Consider the following 21,222-nt stretch of genomic DNA (forward strand, 5'->3'; position numbering starts at 1 on the left):
ATATAGTCACATGAATTTGTTCTCCAATACTATTGAATCAGATGCTGAAGTTATTTCATGTGCATGTCAATGTTCACATCGTAATTAAGTCACAACAATTTATCAATTTTTACAGCAAATATATTATGCTTCTCTCTTTTCATAACAAATCTGTAAAATAAACACCCAAGTACATCAACTAGATAAAAAAATAATCCCATACATTCACTTGTCTTTTTCTCCAATGGACACAACCTGTTGATATGCCAGTCGAGCTCTTTTTGCGGCTTTGGCAAAGAATTTTTTAGCCTTCCTTTTTGTCACCAATGACTTTTTTGGCTCAATGTGCAATCGTTTCTTTTCCTTCTCAATGAGAGCATTTCTCCTTTCAAGCTGGTGCTTGGCAACATGCAGTGCACATATTCTGATGGAGGGTTACATCTGTTCTCTCATGCAAGAAATCTTTCTTCTATAGTAATTAACTCCACTTTTTCCAGATGCCTTCTGAGCTTCAATTTTTCCATATGCAGCTTCTTTTGCAGGTGCTGTTCCAAGCTCTTCCAACTGCGATTACAGATCTTTATTGCTGAGATCACAAAATGCCAGTCCTCTAGTGTTTAGGTTTTTTATAAACTGACCAACTAAATTTCCATCAACTTTTTACTCCAGCCATTCCCATTTCCATACATTTTTTAAACCTTTATCTATACTTTTCATGTCATGGTCTCTCTCAACAATTCGTGATGCAATGTTTTGCAAGCATGTTTCTTCTTTCCATTGATATCAGTTTCCATTACACGAAGATTCACTGGATGAATTTAAACCTTTGACCAATCAGAATACTCTTTACGAGAGTCGTGTGCTAACTAATACAACAGTGTGACTCTGCTATAACATGGTAGTTGGGAGCCATAGAAGCTGACCGTGATATAGACCGAACCGTGCTATAAGCAACCAGGTCAGTTAGCGGAATAAAATGATGCAGTAGGTAATAAATGCCGGCGGTACAATATGTGCTTCATTGGCACAGTTACCATCTTAAATCAATGCATATTAAATAAGAAATACACCTGTTGTGAAAACAGATAACTTGGCATATATAATAATTTCCTTTATTTAGAGAATCATGAATTGGTACATATACATGAATACTGTTTGTATACACATGTATAATGTATAGCATGAATAGAGTATCAACACTGTGTACTCACCCGCAAATCTCATCATATACATTGAATCCACAATACAAGTAATTCAATTGAAAATATGCACCCACACACAGATTTAAAATATTCAATAATTTTGTCACAGGTCATATTGGTCTCAATTCAGTGGAAAAACAGCACAATCAATGACGAAGCACATTTACTTTTCAGTATGTCCTAAGTTGGTAAAAGTTTGTTTGCGTTTTAAGGCACCGTTGGTAGTGTTCATAAGTATAAACCTTTTACCTGCAAAAAGGAAACTTTCATGGCACAGTTAACAAGTTCCAGTCATGTTGGAAAATGCAAAAATCCATCAGATTCCATTATTTTTAAGTTTGGTACTGACTTCCTTTGTAGAAAAGTTTGTTGTTTTTACTGAAGACTGTAGTCGGTTTTCTTTGATGAAGGGTGCATGCGTTATTGAAGTCACTGCTAAAGGACAGCTTTGGAGAACCAAACAAATGCCCATTTCTTATTGTGGCAGCAACATCAAATAATTGTATTTCATGATTGAGACTGATTTTTTTCTCCATTTGACGAGTACATTTTCATAACAATCGGTGCTTCAGAGGTAATGTTTCTTTTGAAATTGCAGCAAATTATTTTATCTGGGTACATTTTAAAAAGGAATTGGCTGTCATTTGGTCTAGTTACTGTTCCTCCATGCCTATTGAATAAAACAATAAGTAAGATTTTTTTCTTTTTTTTTTACATTTGTGGTAGCAGCGTGATGTTGCCTTCCATGCATGAGTCAGAAATTTAACAAAGAGTCAATGGATAATAGAGATGCAGGTGTTCTGGTCTGATGACATGGATTATTACACTAAATGTGAGTGTTCTGAATGATTTAATTCTGAGTGAAAAGAAGAGGAATATTACTTACCATCCACATACAAATGTCAGTATATGTAAATATATTAATTACTAGTGAGTGGCCAAAAATATGAAGAAAGATAGATTATGAGATAATGCCTTGGCTGGTTGATCTCTGCAACCAGAAATGTCAACAACAAAAAAGTGGATATCTCACAACATACAGTACTCATGCTAGATATCAAGATAAGCAGATTATGATATAACAATGCACTGTTTAGATGGTTTGTCAATATGGACAAAGAATTTATTTATGTAACAACTGATAAATTTCAGTGCATTTTGTATCCAGTTTGCGGCTTCCTTTCATGGGACCTCTGAATTTCTCCACTCCAAACCAATGGTTATAGATACAAGTTTAAACAGTGAACAATGTTGCCAATAAAAAAAAATCTTCATATGGTATATTTTGCCACCAGTAAGGGACAAAAATCCAAGTCTGCGATACTGGCGAAGCCCACACGATCCCTGAATAAACTTTTTACACATTATTTTTCATTCTTTTAAAAAAATAAACTATTATTTCATGTATAAGAAAAATACATATAAAATTTCTGAAGCCACACCACAATCATCTTGTAGTATTCATAAACAAACTCTTCACCAAAAGGATAAACTTTTTACATACTTTTTGTACTTTTAAGAACTTTGTTTTCATGCATGAGAAATATACAAGTATATGATATTTCTGGAGCCACACCACAATCGTGTTATATCTGAATTTGTGTTATAATGGAACGTGCTACAGTGTGGTCACACTGGATATGGAATGAATAATTTACAAGGGTCGTTGCAGAATGGGAGCAGACAAACTGTTTTTAAAAAACCAGATTGGAGATGATATAAAAAACGGACTATATAAAAAAAAATCTGATTCAAGTCAGGAGAAAAGTGGAATTCTGGGACTTACTGAAAGGCTTCTATAACTGCTCAGTACTATATAAAAAAAATGGACTCATCCAATCCATACGTTCAGGACCAACATGATAGATTACATATACACAGGCCACTCTTAAAGAATGAACTGAATGAATAGTACTGCTCTGCTGTCGATGAAAACGATGTTGAAATTATGTGCCCAAAACAACTTCAGTTTCAGATTTTAGCTATATTTTGAGACACTAGTGTGAACATTTTCTGAGCTACAAACATGGATATCATTCATAATAGTGCTTAGTGAACTATAGCCTTTATTCTGAAGCATGTGCCCTCCAACAACAGAAGCTTAGAGAATTAAAGAAATGGATCTGTAACTATTTGTGATGGAGGAATAGTGCGATGATTTTTAGAGAGAATGGACCACAAACATGATCATGTGTCAGCCACAAACTGTTTAAACATCCTTGGCATTCCAGTGAGTTAATAAGTCATGTACAATAAAGTTTTAAAGTCAACACCTGTCAATTGCAAAAGCCACCAGAAAACAACAACCATCCATACTTCCACATTTTGACTCGATTTATTTGCTACCACAGATTCTATCTCTTGGTTCTGGACGCAAATGGTAATCATATGATCTGATTATTGTGTATAATCTTTGGACATTATCAGATAAGCTGGTTAACCAATTTATCAGTAATGTAGATTCTAAAAAGATATTGATTTCATCTGAGAACGTGGGGCACAGCCATGTCTGGACCAGTGATATTCAGGAGTGCATTTTAAAAATAGTGTACTCTGCAGCAATCCCAAATTCAACTGGTGATGCAGAACTAGTAAATTATGGTCATGCATTTTATACAAGTACACGATAGGTGGCGCTATGCAGAAATATCAGAATACCCCGATACCAATGAATCCACGACATCATTGGAACCTAGTACCATACTACAGTTCGTGCTCCTACCTTCCTTCCTCTACTTGTCCAAACGCCAGTCTAGACTATAGAAACAAAAAGCTATGTAATTCTGGTCCCAGGTATATTGGGTTCTCTACTTAAAACTGCAGACTGATGATGAAACGTTTTTTTACTTTGCCCAACAATACTCTCAAAATCTGTAAACTGCAAAACATCCCAGAGATATAAACTATACTGTATAAGTAATAGTAGAGTTTACACACTGTACTAGTACAGTAGTTATCATCGATGTTTGACTATGAGTCATTGGAAGATCTTAATATATTATTTCACAATTGTTCTACCATAAGCTTATTGACCTAATGATTTTCCACGCCAAATTTACATATATTAGGACGTAGTAAACCTACTTTACACACGTCAACTGTAAATTAATGGACATAACATCCCTTTAATATAATTCACTTAATATTCTCGAGTTAAGATAATTATAAAAAATTATACTGATGTATACATAAAGCACCAAATAATTGAGATATAATGTTTATGAAATTATTAATAAAATTTACTCATTTTATTTCTGCATCCTGAATTGCAGAAAGAAACACATATTAAAATTGTATGTAGTACATTATGATAAAAAATCATTTACTGCGAAAGGACATAAATTCTCAATTTTGATTGGCTAATGATGAGCAGGTCGGCCGTCTGGACATGAAAATTGGAAAACATTTTTATGAAATGTACGATGTAAGTTTCTTTCTCATTCGTTACCATAGCATGACAACTATCCAGCTTAGTTTAGCTTTGTTAAACTACATAGTGTGCTAGAATTTACTAGAATTTATGTCTGTTGCATGACAATCTTAAAATGCTAGACTTAAACAAATACTGATCGCCCCTGGAAACTATTATCGGTTGTCAAAATTTACTTACTTTAGGGACCACCCACTGATGGAGCGTTTGTCAGTTTAGTGCAATTTTGATGGTTAACACACCCACATATAAAAAGATTATTAGCTTATTTATTAATTTGCAAATCTACATCAAATTTATAACATTCTTCAACTTTATACTGTGACGAATGAAGGGAATTAACTTGTCCAGTAACCCGTTTTCGAACGAAGCCTATTTTCGGTGAGAAACTTACTCAGTTCACAAGGACTTGAAATTAATAGGTTTGTATGACTATCGAATATACATCCCCCATGGATGACATTTTTAGCAGGGTGAGTAGAATTAGACCAACAAGTTGTTTTCTGCCTATTTTTTCTATAATGAATTACCATTCAAACTCCACAGAAAAATTAACATAATGAGTTATTACCAGTCGTATATGTATAAATTTGGACAAGTTTCGATAGATTTATGATACATAATCATTTTGTACATGTGATGTAGTTCAATACACAAGTACAAATACCTGTCAAGATTTTTATTACAGCATATACCAGGGTTCAACACTAACTTTTTTAAGTAAGTCCGACTTCCTGCATTTGAAAACTGATGGTCCTTTTGACTGATAGTAGGTCCTGCAAATTTATGGTTATAGTTACTGGATAAAAATGTGTCATCTATACAATAAAAGGAACACATTCAAGGTTGTTATTTTTTAGTACAGTTTACATTAAATTCATCAGCAGTTTATATGCCTTGTTTTGTAATGTTGACAAATCTTGTGTATGGTATTTATTATTATTAGCTGCATCAACATCATGGATGCACCATCCGTTCCCATCGCAACAATCTTTTTCATCCATTCACTCCCATATCTCTCTGACATAAGGTCCGCTATAGCACAAATGATGGTTTTACTGCAGACCTTGGTTATATTTTTTATACCAATAAAGTGAGTTCAAACCTAAGAAGAAATACAAAATATATGAATTACATAATGAAATGAACAAGAATGGATCTAAAGTTAAATTGGTGGTTTAAGTGTTTACATTATTATAAATGGAATGGATCTACATTTAAATTTCTGGTTTAATACTTCAAATTTCTGGTTTTATAGTTTAAATTCAATAGTATAAAGTCAGTTAATAACATTTACCTTGCTTTCAAAAGAATGTATAAAATTTCTGCCTCTATGTTAGAAATATCACTGGAGACATCACTAATAACTAACCAAAACTGACTGGAGACAATTGTCAGCAATATCCCTGATAAATTTCTGACAATAATTGTCTGTCAGGTAGGTATTGCCTATTTCCAAACCTTGTCCAACTCACATAATTTCACATAGTATATGAGTGTACATGTTTTGCGACAAAATGAGCATATCTAAACATGATGCGTGGTTTTTCAAAGACTGCCTTTTTAGAAACATAACAGACTTCTCACCTTCAGAAGAACCAGGGGCTGCCTTCACAGCTTCCATCTGATAAGCTATTCCTTTTATGGCTCTCTCATGAGTCATGGGTTCTGATTGTATCAGTTTAAATGTTTTTGTAGCCAATTACAAAAATTCTCGATCATATCATACATAGAACAAACTGAACATGTCATCTTATCCTTCTACTTGTTGTGAGTTAATGACGGAAATTCCTGCTTCATGGTATCTTAGAATTTTCATTCTCTTTTGGTTTTATCGTACACACGTATTTCGAGTTTCTTGTCTTTTGCTTAGGGGAGCGGCAGAGAGAAATGATGAAGAAATCAAGTAATCAACTTATTTTTCAATTATGCTAAACAACATAACGTAATGTCAGTCATCTAAACACTTGATATTCTTATACGATTAATAAAGTAAGTGCCAAAACAACAATTTACATTAATTACCCAAATGACAGTCATTTGGTTTAAATGGCATATGTATGATCTTTGCTTTGTTTTAACTTTTCACTTTTGATTTTGCTGTGTTTGACATGTTTATAATTAAAAGAAAGATTTATACAATCCTATAACATAGAATAGATCTAATTTTAATATCCACAGTTTAAAATAGCAGGCCCAATAGACCACCAAGCTGTACGAAAGTGGTAGAACTTATGAAAATCAGGTGGCCTCGGGCCAGCAGACCTGCATTCGTGTTGAGCCTTGTATATATGTCATTGCATTTATGCTCTATAATAACAAATATATATTGAGGGGATACTTTTCTCGTCAAACATGTCAACCCTTTAGTCAGTGGGCTGAAATCTAACTGCATAGGAAGCATGTGAAATGCATCCACTTTTCACATATTCTTGTGTAAACTTGGAAGTATATAAGTGTCACAACAAAATCATTACTTCCATTATTTATGAAATGTCATAAATAAAATATTTTGATTACATTCAAAATAATTCTCGGGTGAAGGAGAACAACCTTATTCAGGCAGACTCTGAATTTAAAAGATAGAAATCTACACTCACTACCAACCAATACAATTATTTTGGCTGTATCCAGACAAGTATAATCCTTCTTCTCTTCAGCCGTGTCAGTAAATCAATTAGAACACTCACTTTTTAGAATGAATCCCTCTTAAACAGATCACCTTTGTTTTCAAATGCTGATGATCTTGTATTTGAACTGCAGTGTATTCATGAAAAGCAACGTCACTGCAAGGCATCAGCAGCATGCCATGACTGTCTAGCAAGACTTATGTCAATAATAACTGACAAGTGTTTGACTTAGGGCTGAACCATGATGTGTTCCTCAGCCCGTTATTTCTTACCAAACCCTCTTCATGTCACTTATGAAGTGAAAAAGGTACACACTCAACTTTTGGCTGAATAAAAGCTCAGATTATGTGTAACAAATTGTCATTGTTCTCTATTTTATGTACATTGGATGAAAGCGGCATGCAAATACACATGTTGAGAGTTAATCTCCTTTCTCTGGTTCTTTTAGAAGTGAATCTGCAGTTGTTTCAGCACATATACAGTATAATAAAATGCAGTATCTTCTGGCCAGGGCATTGTCAACACCATAGTGTATAGATAAAACCATGCTGTATTATTCTTGATTATTTGTACTGTGATTTTGGTTTGTGTCTTATTGGGAAACCTTAAATCTGCTTATTTTGATTTTATTCTCATACCTGTCGTACTTGCCAGACTCCCAGTCAGTGTTAGAGAAGAATTGTCAGACTCAAAATAAGGCATGATTTGGGGTCACATGGTCAGTGTGTATGACCCAACAAGTGACTTGTGCAATTGAAAATAAGTTATCTACTCATGTAAGTCTATAGAAAATAACGGATATTTAAATTTGAATGAAATATAATATGTTTTTCTTTAAAGCTTTTCTTTTTCAAATAGAAAATAGTTTGTAGGCATGGTCTTATCATTGTTGGAAGTCATAAACACACTCACAGTTCTCAGAGAGGCTGAGATCTGTGTACTTTTAATTATTTTATGCATGAAAATTACAACAGTCAAGTAGTCATCAGTGGGCAGGCTTTTTGGTTGGTGAACTTGTGTGTGTGTGATTTGGATTTGAAACATAGGTTTAACAGTTTTTCAGTCATATCACTACAGTGTCTTCAATGTGGCAGTTTATAGTGATGTATAGCAGTGGGGCATGATGTTGCAGAATGTAGCTTGATGTCCCTCCTAGTCACATTATCCTGACACCAGGCCAGCCAGTCCTAACACTAAGCTCTTAATGCTGAGAGGCTAGCGAGGCAGCTGTTAGTACCATTTTTACAAGTCTTTGGTATGACTCGACTGGGGTTTGAAACCGTGATCTCCCTTATCCCCAAAATAGTGATTTAGTCTGAAAGTGTTATTGAGCACTTTGTAATTCCAGTGAATAATTTAGTTAAATAAATACTCTCAAATCAAAGCTGAACACACCTAAACGTGATTCCTCTAAAGTTTCGTGTTAAGATAGAAATGAAGAATTTTTGTTTACTTCTTTCTTATATAAAAACCTATGACACAATAACAGAACCATGATGAGGGTCATTTTCCCATTAAATTCATAAACAGGATCACTTGGAAGGATCACTTCCAAAGTTGAAAGCCACATAAACATGTTTACCTACTGATACACGTTAATATATAACCTTCAGTAGAGACTAATATTAGCTATATAATATGCTCTTTATAAATAAAAAAAGAAATCATTAGTCAGGTAGGCTCAAAATCCTACTCCCAGTTATGGACAAAGGTCAATCACACAAGACAGATTTATTGTTAATGGGACTCCTATTTTCAGGACTGTAACTGCAGCTTTTAAAATGCTATGAAGAAGCCTGATGCACTGTATCTGCACCACCCCCAACTAAAAACATACAAGTTTCTGTCCCTAAAATAAGCTGAAGAGTGAAAGACATTCTTAACTAGATGCAGTCTTTGCTGCTCTCAGTATTTCATTGTGGAGGGTTTGAAGGCCATGTGTCATTAGGGACTATCCATTTCATGGGGGTGAGGGGTGGGAGATGGGATTTTTTTCTCAAACCAGAGATCTTTCACTTTAGTATAATTTATTTTCTTCAAGTAATATAATGTATATATGTGTAATAAATTATTTCTCTTTACCAACTTTTACACACATTCATTCCACGTTCTAGTTGGTCCTAGATGAAAATGGTGCTGTTTTGACATCCAATATGGCCACCACAGTGTCCATCTTCAATGTCTTGTTATTGGTACTCCTTCTGAAATGGATGGTCATGTCAGCATGCAGTTTTCACCAAATGACTTCTTATGGTGTTTAATCGGTCCTTGGTAAAAATGGTGCCTATCTGATGTTAATTATGGCCGTCATAACTGCCATTTTGAAAATCTTGTTATTTCTGCTTCTCTTGAATGGATGGTCATTTTGCCATAAGGTTTTCACTAAAAGATGTCTTAGGATGTCTGGCAGATCCTAAATAAAAATGGTGTTGATATGTACAATATAGCCACCATTTCCATCGTCATAAAAATCATGCTATTGCTACTCTACATAAACAGAAAGTCTTATTGATGTGGGCTTTTCAGTTTTTCTTGGATGAAAATGGTACTTATCAAATGTCCAAAATGGTCATCATGGCAGCCATCTTGAAAATGTTATTAGTGTTACTACTTTGAGTAAAAGTAATTTTAAAAAAAAAAAATTGTTGTCACCACAAGAATTCTTATGATGTCCCAGTGGTCCTGAATAAAAATGGTGAGAGTTGTAGATCCGATTCGGCTGCAATGACGACTGTCTTAAAAATGTTCTCACTACTTCCTCTGAATGGCTGATCATCCTGACAGGTTTGTCACCAAGTCCTAAATGAAAATGGAACCGGTTGTTAATCCAATATGGGTGCCATGGTGCAATGTCTGTCTTAAAAGTTTTGTTGCCACTACTTCCCAGAATGGATGATCATTATGACATGGGAATTTCACCAGCTGTTGTATAACGATGTCTTCTTTGTCCTCAGTGAAAATGGTGACAAGCTGACATCCATTATGGGTAGCATAGTAGTTTATCTGCAAATGTTGTTATTGCAGAAGAATATCATAGATGGTTTCAACATTCAGGAACAAATGTTCTTATCTCAGTGCCTAAGGTAAAAAAAAAATTTCAGGCCCTAGCCCAGGGCTGTTAGTTAGAATAAAAATATTTGAAATCAGTTTATAAGTATCATCTACATTTAATGCAAATTCTTCACACAGAGGAGTTATTGCAAGGAATGTTCTCTTGACTGACACAGTAAGTTGGCTTATAGCTTGCCATGTTTCTCCAGTGCAGTGCTTTTGCTGACATATCTCAGAAGTATGACATACTACACACCGCATGCCCAAGTTTATTTACAACTTGCACATTCATTCATGCCATAAAAGTGCAGAATTCTGGAGGTTTCTTGTATGACTAACAGATTATTGATTCAAAGGAATGCTGACCCCTCTAATTTGCTGTATTTATGGCACATTTTCAAGCCCACTATGTCAAAGATAGTACTGATCTAGAGTTGTCAGGGAAAACATTGTGCAGTAATTAAATGAATTCATGGCTTAAACACTCAGCCCCTTATTGTCTTATACCATAACATCAAAATGTCTTATTTTGAAATGAAATAAAGAATACTTTATTTTTTTCTCGAGTTTTATTTTGTGAATCAGCACATTTCTTTAAAAAATTGGAAGATAAGGACAATTATTATACTGTTTTACTCAGTTTTGATGTTTTGCACAAGTCAGTCTTTTTGTCTGAAAAATACGGTGAGAAAAACTAATAGGTACTGTTGACTAAATTTAGTAATGGAATGACAATATATTTTTTGCACATGTTTTAGTTACAAGTTTATGGCATTATCTTTCTTTTTTGATATGCAGTACCTAATCAGATTGTAGCATTTCATTATAAAATGTCTTTAGATCAGGTGGACTGCTGCTGTGGCCTTGAGGTTAGTATGTCCACCTCTGATATGATAGGTCACATGTTCAAAACCCCAGCTGAGTCATACCAAAGACTTATAAAAATGGTACGAACAGCTGCCTAACTAGATACTTAGCATTAAGAGGTTAGTGTTAGGACTGGTCAGCCTGGTGTCAGAATAATGTGATCAGGTTCCCGGAATATCATGCTACATGTCTGTGGCATGATGCCCCAGTGCTAGACTTCACTATAAACTGCCACACTGCAGACATCATAGTGATATGACGGAAAAATTGTTAAAGTTATGTTAAAATCCAGCTCACATTGGGCAAGAGTGCAAGTACACTTTAGATCAGAATTTTTTTAAAGTTCAGTAGTATTTTTTTGGAGGGGTTAGAGATTATAGGTAAAGATTTTGTTCATCTTTTCTGCCACTAATCAGGGCATCATTATACTAACACCCACAAGAGTTGCTTACATCTTCAACTATTGAATGACCTTGCCTTTTTTTAGCTTTTAATTTAATAAAATTAAAACCTAAATTTGAGAGCAGAAATGTTGAGCACTGAAATGGTGGGCATACAAGGCTTATTATTAATTTAACCTAATTTTGAGGATCACTTATTTCCATTATTGTGAAAGTCTTGCACTGGGAAAAATATATAAGGAATAGGTTCCTAGAAGTCACTAGCAGAGAGATCATATCATCATGGTTTTTTCAGTTATCTCTACCCTCACCCATAGTACTTACATGTGCAGAAGTGACCCTAGTTAGTGGATAAGGTAGCAGAATATACTTCTGCATACTTTAAGTTATTTTTTTTATAGTGGAGTTGGGGGAGATAACTGTGATACACTGTAGCTTCTTCCCCATGGAGTGGACTGGAACTTTTTTATCCATTTTGAGCATCAACCCAACACCCCAAATTGTCTCAAGATTTGAAGTTTCTATCTCGAATTGTTTAAGACGGTTTCTGCCACACTACTCAGGCATACATGCAAGCATGTCCAGACAGTCAGGATACCGTACTCTCTAATATGAGAAGCATGGAGATAAACATGATATAAATTATTTACACCCTCACAAATAGGTAAGTATGTATGTATATCATTTTAGTTGTTGTAAAACCTCGTCTGTTACAATGATTGAATTCAATTTGTATGAATTAATCATTCAATAAAAAAATTATATTTATGCTTTGAGTTTAAAAAAACATCTGAGAGCATATACCAGATTCTGGTTGCTTGAATGTTATGACATTTGAATGATGGAAAAAGTGCATAATGAATAAGACAAAATGTACATGTTGTTATTTGAATCAGAAGTATCTGGAATATTTTACCCAATATTTGCAGCATAAAAACATGTCAACATTACCAATACTGTTTCTCAACACGAACAAAGTCTACAGTTTTTGAAATAGGTAATACAAGAACCAGTTCAATTTCCTAGCAATGCAGTGGGTTAGTGGAACTGAATGGTTCCATGTCTTTATAATATGACTCACTACTATTGGACTTTTAGTACCCATTGACTCCTAAGACTGAATACAATATCTTTCTCCAGTTTATTCTTCTTTTCTTGTAAATATTTATTTGTATTTCTTTTTTTCCCCAGATATTCCAGTAATTAGTGGCGTTTCTATTAGGACATATATTCATCTGTGTGATTCAACTTAATGTTGAAACTAAGGATCCTGTCTTGTAGATCTCTCAAACAGCCATAGAAAGGTAACTTTATTGCACATTTAAATCTCAATAAATTATGTATTAAATATTGATCAATGCACAGAGTGTGCACAAGATTTTGATGATGGTAATAATAATAATAATAATGACCTTACTTAAATAGGGTAACACAATTAGCTAAGAACTCATCTACCTTGAGGCCCTCATACAAAGGAATTTATTTATTTTAGCTGCATCTCTGAAGCCATTGGATATATTGGGTTTGGAAGAAGGAAATAGAGTGGGCATTTCAATCTCAAATGGAATGCTATTCCAGAGCAAAGTTCCAGGGTATTGGAAACTTTTTAAAAATAATTCCTTATTTGGTTTGGGAATTTTATACTGTTTGGTGGACATGAATCGCAGGTGGGGAGTATTGCAAGTTAGCCTATGCTGGAATAGTGATTGTAAATATTCAGGATCACTATTATCGGATATCCTGTACATTAATTTGGCTTTTCTCAAACAGAATCAGTCTTTAATAGGTAATATTTTTAACTTACCAGCTAAATTGACCTTGCTTTCTTTCTGGATTGATATGACCATATTTACGGTATGTTTTTGGACACCATTTTTTGTTTGAAATATAATATTTAAATGCCTTGTAAGTTTTTGGACATTGCTTCACTATAATTTTTTCTGCAATTTATGTTTTCTGACACTCTCTAGGAAGATCTGCTACATCATTTTAATGTAAAATTCACAGCATGTTTGCCGTTAATTTAACTGATATGATACAAAGTTCGCTTCATTTGGTCGCCAATGATTTAATGTGATCATGAACTTCCATGAAGTAATATACTTTAAAATTCTTATGTATGTGTGTGTGTGTGTGTGTGTGTGTGTGTGATTAGGATTTTTAATGTAGCTATAAAAAAATTTCAGCCATATCGCTATGATGTCTGCTGTGTGGCAGTTTATAGTAATGTCTAGCACGGGGGGGGCATCATGCCGCAGACATGTAGCATTATGTCCCACCCAATCACATTATCCTGACACCAGGCCGACCAGTCCTGACACTAACCTCCTAACGCTGAGCCCAAGTGAGGCAGCTGTTAGTATCATTTTTGTAAATCTTTGGTATGGCTTGGCAGAGGATCAAACCCACGACCTCCCGCATCCGAGGCAGACACTCTAACCACTAGGCTACAGGAGTGTATGTATAGATGGATGGATGGATGGATGCATGGATGGACAACAAACAGATCACCTTTATTTTTTAAAAATGCCAACATATTAATCATGCCGAGTTGTATATTGCAACTTGCTTGTTATTTTTACCCTTCCTAGGCGGGCATTCAACACTTGCCCCATATTGAGCCTCTCACCCTCTAAGATTAGTCATCATACATATACCGGTATTTCTACTCTTGATACTAACATGTTTCTGTCATAAATATCTTAAGAATTATAATTCCAAAATCGTTTTTATTTAGTCTGTATTAATATCTTAATTACACAGAAATAAATCTTGCGTGCATTTGTAATGTCGAGTTAAATGATCACTGATTAGCAGAGGGTTAATTTGTGGATTGCAAGAATACTAATATGGTGGTTATTTTGGAAAATATGCACACAATCGTGGCTCTAATACATGTATGGCTGTGTTTTCTGGTGGATGGACATGTATCAGATAGACAAAATAGGCAAGTAATGCCTGTTTTTCACTCATCACCCTTTCCGTGGTGTTAGACAAAATACTTGTTTTACTTCATGGCAGCACGTCATCATGTGAGTAATCAGTAACTACATTATGGACCGGGGGTGTGTGTGGAATAAATCTGTCTTCACCTGTACGTTTTTGGACACCTAATTAAAGAATTTAATATGTATTCGGATGACAAAAGAAGTAATTATTTGTTGCAGTCCGAAAACATATGGTAAATACGGTAGCCCAAATGCTCTGTTTTTGAAGATGTGCCAGCTTTGCTATGTTTTTATCATTTGAATTACCACATATTGTATTACAGTAGTCTAAATAGGGTTGTATGTAATTATTATAAAATAGTTTTCTAGAATGGAAGTTTCTGTAAAGTAATAGTTTTGTTTGAAAAATTGCTAATCGTTACCTAGATAGGTAGAGGTTTTATAATCTTGTTTGCTGGAAAACTTCTTTATTCCTGCAATAACATCTGAAAAAGAAATCAGTCTTGTTATCATGTTTAGCATTCAATTTTTGGGCTAGAATTATTTATTCAAATATTATTCTCAGGAATTACAAAGTGCTCAATAATATTTTTTGACAAAAACATTAATTGGAATAATTATAGTGAATTCAAACAAGGATATCTTGATTTATAATAAGGTGATTCATCAAGAGACTTGGCACATCATCACATTTCAGGCCATTGGTACTTAATACTTTTGAGACTACTGGCACATCAACACCATCAGTATTGGATCTTATTTGGAATAACCACTGGAATTTAATTAGAACAGTATTCATTAGGACTGGTGGTAAAACTTTTTGGACTATTTGGGATTTAATTTGCATTACTGTAAGTTTTTTTTTAAAGTTTCACTTCGTATTCTATGAAAATCAATTATTTGTTGAATTTTATAAAACTTGTTGGTATTGCTCATTTTTGTTGCTTAGTTTAAAGACAGAGGTTTAATATTTAATCCTTCTGAACAAAAATTAATATTGCCATCAGGTCTTTACCAAAAGAACTATTATGATGCCTTAATGGTTCTAAATGGCCAACGTAAAAATCATGTTGTAGCTACTCCTCCTAAATGGATAGTTGTATCAACATGGGTTTCTTACTAAAAAACTTCTTACAATGTCTAGTCAGTCCAAAATAAAATGCTGCTACACAGACATCCACTATGGCTGACACAGTGGCCATTTTTAATATATTCATATTACTGCTTTGTCTGAATAAATGGTCGTATCAGCATGGGGTTTTTGATGAATGAATTCTTATGATGTCTAGTTGTTTGTAAATGAAACTTGTACTGATCTTTCCAGTATTGGGCCACAAGTAATGGCTTCTTCCAGATGGCTGGTCATATTGACATTGTGTTGTGACCAAAAGAGTTTTTATGATGTCTAGTTGCTCCAAAATGGAAATGGTGCCAATTTGTTGTTCATTATAGTCTTAAAGGCAGTCATCTTGAAAATCTTATTGTTACTCCTCCAAGATAGAATGTCATATCAACATAGGGTATTTGCTAGAAGATTTCTTATATCTTGTTGGTTTAAATGAAAATGGTGTCAATTTGACATTCATTATATCCAGAAACAGAAGCTACTTTAAAAGTTTTATTGTCGTTAAAGAATACATACATGCCAACCATTATGCTTTTGGCATAATTAGATTTTTTCACCAGATTATGTTTTATACTCACCTGCATAATGGATTATGCATTTTTACTACATTAAAAAATAGAATGCAATGAAAAGTAATGTTTGTCATTGTTATTATCATCACTTTAGTACCACACATCGTATAAATTTGAGAATATTCTTTAAAAAGTATACCGCTGCATACAAATAGTGTAAGAGAGTACATTCATCCATTGTAGACATACACATATTTTCCTTATTTTATATTTGTAGCAGCTCTATACTGAACATTTACAAGAAAACAGATAGATTTCCTCAATTTGAAAACTTGTTGTACAGATTCATTATATTTTGATGATATATTTAGGTAATGGGCCAATCAGTGCTAACAAAATTGCACTAGATGTTATGCAAAACAGTCTTTATCAACATGATTCATGGATGTTATATGAACAAATATTTCGAGAAGAGGGATCATTTTAAACTTCAAAACATGTCTTATCAGAAAAAGGGCAAATCAGTAGCGCTTTACAAATTTGAGAAAAAATATGTGATGCGATATTGCATATTGTGAAGAATTTATGGACTTTACTATGATAATTGATAATTCAGCGAAAGATAGATATGTAGACAAGTTATAAAGAATTTATGGACTTTACTATGATAATTGATAATTCAGCGAAAGATAGATATGTAGACAAGTTATAAAGAATGTTTTATAACAACGACTTGTCTGTCTCTTTTGTGCTTGTATTCTGATATTAATCCACATAGAAATTTGCCTATTTGTGACAAGAGTTTTAACCAGCTGCAGATCCAGTTAGGTAGCAAAAATAAATGTACATTTTTCATAGTTTCCTGTAATTATGGCACGTAATATATAGATTACACTTTTTATGCTGAAATGTACATTGTTTTGCTACATATATTAGTACAGATTGCACTTATTCTTCGCAAGGAGTTCGCATGTGTCAGAATATCAGAGATAGTTAAAAGGAAGAAATTTGTTAAATTGAATTCCTGAAATTCGTTTTTCAGCTACTAGTATGTCAGTCTCTTTGAGGGACTCTCGTAATGAATATATAGCTGTATATTGTGATAGGTTACTCTCCGCATGCTGTCTGTATTGTCCATGCTAATTTGTTGGTATTAGAAAAATTGGCTTTTATTCACCAGCTGTTGTGGCTATTCAAAGCAATTACTGATGCATGAACTATGTGGCAGTGGTCATACTGACTGTGACTCCAAGGTTACTTAGAGCCTGTGACTTCTACCCAGTCAAATCTGGCTTCTGGATGTGGACAGTGACAATAACTTCTGTCTCAGAGGCTGATTTAATGAACAAAATCTTTTTCATTTGATCAACTCATTATTGTACTTCTGCTTTGATATAATTAAAAAGAATCTTTTTTTTATTGTTTTAATGCTCAGTCATAGGGGACAGCATTTTCTAGGTGATGATTGCTTTAATCTACAGCATTTTGTAGGTGATGATTGCTTTAATCTACAGCATTTTGTTGGTCATGATTGCTTTAATCTACAGCATTTTGTAGGTCATGATTGCTTTAATCTACAGCATTTTGTAGGTCATGATTGCTTTAATCTGAATTTGTTTTCTACATGATAATTAATGTTTGCATTGACTGCTGACTAAATTGTTTTCTACAGGTGAATAGTGTTTTCGGTACCATTTTGTACCATCCTTCTCACGAGCAAGAGAAGTTGTAAAAGTAGCAGTAGGTGTTGGTTGGGCAATGGGCACAACATAATTTTGGTTGTTCAGGGTGCATTGCTGTTGGCTTAGGGGCAAAGATGATTTTGTACATCATAAACTGAAATGGTGTTGGTTCATCAGCTCAAGTTGATCATCACTGTTTGTATTGTTTTTATATTACATGTGTATCAATAAGCGTTATCAAGCCTGACTTTTCATATTTCTGTTTGCGCCATTCCCTCCATACCGCATGATTTATATAACCGTGATAATTTGACACAAATTCCTTCTTTTTTTTAAGCCAAAGGTCAATAAAGTGTCTTCTTTCATTAGCAGTATAAGATCATCTCCCCTGATAATGATAGCTTGGGCATAAAAAGAGAGCCTGAACATTTTTGGTTCTCTTTGGCATAGATTGAATTGAATGTTAGGCAAGTACTTTCAAAGATGCTAAATTGGAAAAAGAAAGCATCTCTAGACTTAGACTGGTCTGTATCAAGTGAAAGAAGGTGCTAATTTTAATTGGATCATCTTCTGTCAAATGGGCAGTAAAATTTGTAAATGAACTTCTTGAAGTTGTGGAATTTTTTGTAGTGGTTCCTATGCACATGTGCAGCAAAAAATTATCACCTACTGGCTTCTGTTGATAACCCAGATGAATATCACAGGAATCTTGAGGTTAACCTTGTTGATACAGTTTTTTACTTATACTTCAGTTATGTGATCTGTTTTTCAAGTACAGTTGTCCATAGACTTGTGTAGTGATGAAGAGTTAAACCCAGAAGTTTTTGAAAGTGCAGTCCAAAGAGTGTGTAACTTCTTTTGATACCAATAAAACAACCATGTCTCCTAAAAGTTTACAAAGTATGAGTATGTACTGAAATCAAAGGATAAGACCTAATTAAATTACAGACTTTTAGCAACATAAATCAACACTAGTGATGTGTACAGAAAGATTCATTTAATTTAGAAAATGGTTCCCTTTATGTTATTTCTTCTAATTTGAAAATTGATTGTAATTATTCTATCTTTTTATATAATTCAGGTGTATCTGAATCTTTTTATATAATTCAGGTGTATCTGAATGATGATTGTCATGTAATTTTAATTTTTGTAAAAATAATCAGTATTATAAATAGAAACTTTGATAAATATTTTTATTAAAAGTTGATAACATGAAATTATTAGTTGTAGTGAAATTTCAGAATATTCCAGATGTTTTGACTTTGACTTTGTACCACTGACCTTACCCTATGTACAAGTTTTCATTATTGCCCATAAGGGTGCATCAACCACAATGAGTATTAGCTACAGTCTTGTTCAGACCAGACTATCTGCATAGAGAATTGCAGATAGCAGTCTGGGGAAAATACAGTAATAACTGCTCTCCCTTATATATTGTTTATATAAAGATGATACAGTCTGATCATCCTTTAAATACACGCTGACATCATTATGATTTGTGGGGTTTAATGCCATTTTCAGCACATTATAGGCTATGCATTGCATCCAGTATACAGTGGTTCCCCTCTTATACGGCCACCCCTTCTGCACCAGAAAAGTGGCTTAATAAGACAGGTGGCTTTTCCAGAGGGGGGCTATATTTGTGAGATGTATTTGTGTATATAGTAGGAAAACTCATTGTCATTGGCATCCGTTAGTCTCGAGAGACGATGGAAGTGTGCCCATGAGCGGTGTCCCAGTTGGTGGTTGTGCAGCGTCTGCTGTGGCTGTGGAGCCCAGCACGGGAGTGGCAGTCCTTGCTGCACTTGAAGGTTGAGTCTGATGTGGGTTGGAGCTGCTTCTTTTTCCTCTGAAATCTCTTTTCATCACCTAGCAAGCGTAGCTTGTGCTCACCGGCTTTCAGACCAGTGATCAGAGCATGTCTACAGCTGGACCTGTCTAGAGCAAGCTTTTCCCAGGTGTTGACATTGATGTTATAGGCTTTCATGTCACACTTGCAGACATCCTTGAAGTGGAGATGTGGCCATCCAAGCGACCTTTTGCCAGAGGCAATTTTTGAATAAAGAAGGTCTTTGGGGATCCGTCCATCACCCAGCCATCTGATGCGACATTGACGGAGGAGTGTGACCATGCTGACAATCTTGGCACGTTCAAACATCTTGTTATTTGTTATTCAATCGCTCCAGGTGATCTCGGAGGTATCACATGTGAAAGACAATCAGTCTTTTCTCTTGTGAGGCATACAGAGTCCATGTTTAACTGGCATACAGGAGATCTTTGTGTTTAGGGCCAGCATGCTGTTGTTCCACACTCTTTTTGTTGTTGATGCCTTTCCAATCTGCTTGTTGAGCTCAGCATCGAGCGAGAGGTTGTTGGTGATGGCAGAGCCAAGGTACATGAACTGACTGACTACCTCAAGTTTGTAGTTGTTGATGATGATGCCTGGGGGGTTCGTGTCCTCATCCATCATGTTTGTTTTCTTTAGGCTGATGGTCAACCCAAACTCATTGCATGCTTTAGCAAAGCAGTCCATCAGGTGCTGTAGCTCAGCTTCTGTGTTAGTGGCTAGAGCAGCATTGCCTGCAAAAAGCATGTCCCTGATGGTTGCTTCATGCACTTTGCTCTTTGCCTTCAGTCATGCCAGGTTGAACAGTCTGCTATCTGATCAAGTGTGCAGGTAGATCCCTTCTGTGGATGTCCAAAAGGCGTGCTTGAGCAGGACAGCGAAGAAGATGCTGAAGAGCATGAGGGCAAGGATGCAGCCCTGTTAAACTCTGCTGCAGACGTCGAAGAGGTTGGACGTTGAGCCTTTGTACTGCACTGTGCCTTTCATGTCATCGTGGAAGGACTGGATCAGGCTTAGCAGCTTTGGACGGCATCCAATCTTTGGCAGGATTGTGAAGAGTCCGTCTCTGCTGACAAGATCGAATGCCTTGGTGAGGTCTATCAAGCTTAAAAGCCAGGAAGAGGAGTCTGTATTGTTCTCTGACAGTTGCCTGGCACACTAGAGAGCGGTCGATGTCGCAGTCAGTGCTGTGGATGGTACGGGTAAGAAGCACACCTTTCATTGCAGAAAGTTTCATAATGATCAAGTCCAGCTGGTGCCAGTGTTTTGGACCCGGGATGCTTCCGATACACTTTATGCTGTGGCTTTGTCTGAAAGAATGAATCGGTGATGCTGTTGTCATGGTACGAGCACATCTCTAGGAGATGCTGCCCAATCTCATTCATCTTCCCAATGCCAAACTTGTTAAGACAGGAAAGCCAAGAATCATGGCTGGCACCCACCCTAGCGTTGAAGTCGCGCATTAATGTCAAGTTCTCTTCCTTGGAAATTTTGTCAATTCGATGAGCGAGTCTAACTGGTATCTGCAGTGGCACTTAGTGTGGGAGC

The 21,222-nt window shown here is 35.2% G+C and overlaps 2 protein-coding genes across 9 annotated transcripts in view; one reads left to right on the forward strand and one right to left on the reverse strand.

The window, feature by feature from the left end:
- The window catches only part of LOC149806164 (STAM-binding protein-like), a 42,687-nt gene extending 38,353 nt beyond the window's left edge, over positions 1–4,334 (reverse strand). Inside the window, exon 1 of one of the 5 annotated variants that reach the window (XM_089951070.1) lies at positions 4,266–4,334. The gene's annotated coding sequence lies outside the window, so the exon portion shown is untranslated. Of the gene's footprint in view, positions 1–3,903; positions 4,172–4,214; positions 4,236–4,265 lie in introns of those variants that run through there. The other 4 variants (XM_089951072.1, XM_089951074.1, XM_089951073.1 and 1 more) reach the window with 4 other exon arrangements.
- Positions 4,335–4,520: 186 nt separating this feature from the next.
- The window catches only part of LOC149806165 (protein FAM13B-like), a 154,749-nt gene continuing 138,047 nt past the window's right edge, over positions 4,521–21,222 (forward strand). For 3 of the 4 annotated variants that reach the window (XM_089951075.1, XM_089951077.1, XM_089951078.1), the window contains exons 1-2: positions 4,545–4,605; positions 12,752–12,864. The gene's annotated coding sequence lies outside the window, so the exon portion shown is untranslated. Of the gene's footprint in view, positions 4,606–12,751; positions 12,865–21,222 lie in introns of all 4 variants that reach the window. The other variant, XM_089951076.1, reaches the window with a different exon arrangement.

The sequence above is a fragment of the Sinohyriopsis cumingii genome, chromosome 2 (assembly GCF_028554795.1).
Source record: "Sinohyriopsis cumingii isolate HCF-2022 chromosome 2, ASM2855479v2, whole genome shotgun sequence".
Taxonomy (NCBI): domain Eukaryota; kingdom Metazoa; phylum Mollusca; class Bivalvia; order Unionida; family Unionidae; genus Sinohyriopsis; species Sinohyriopsis cumingii.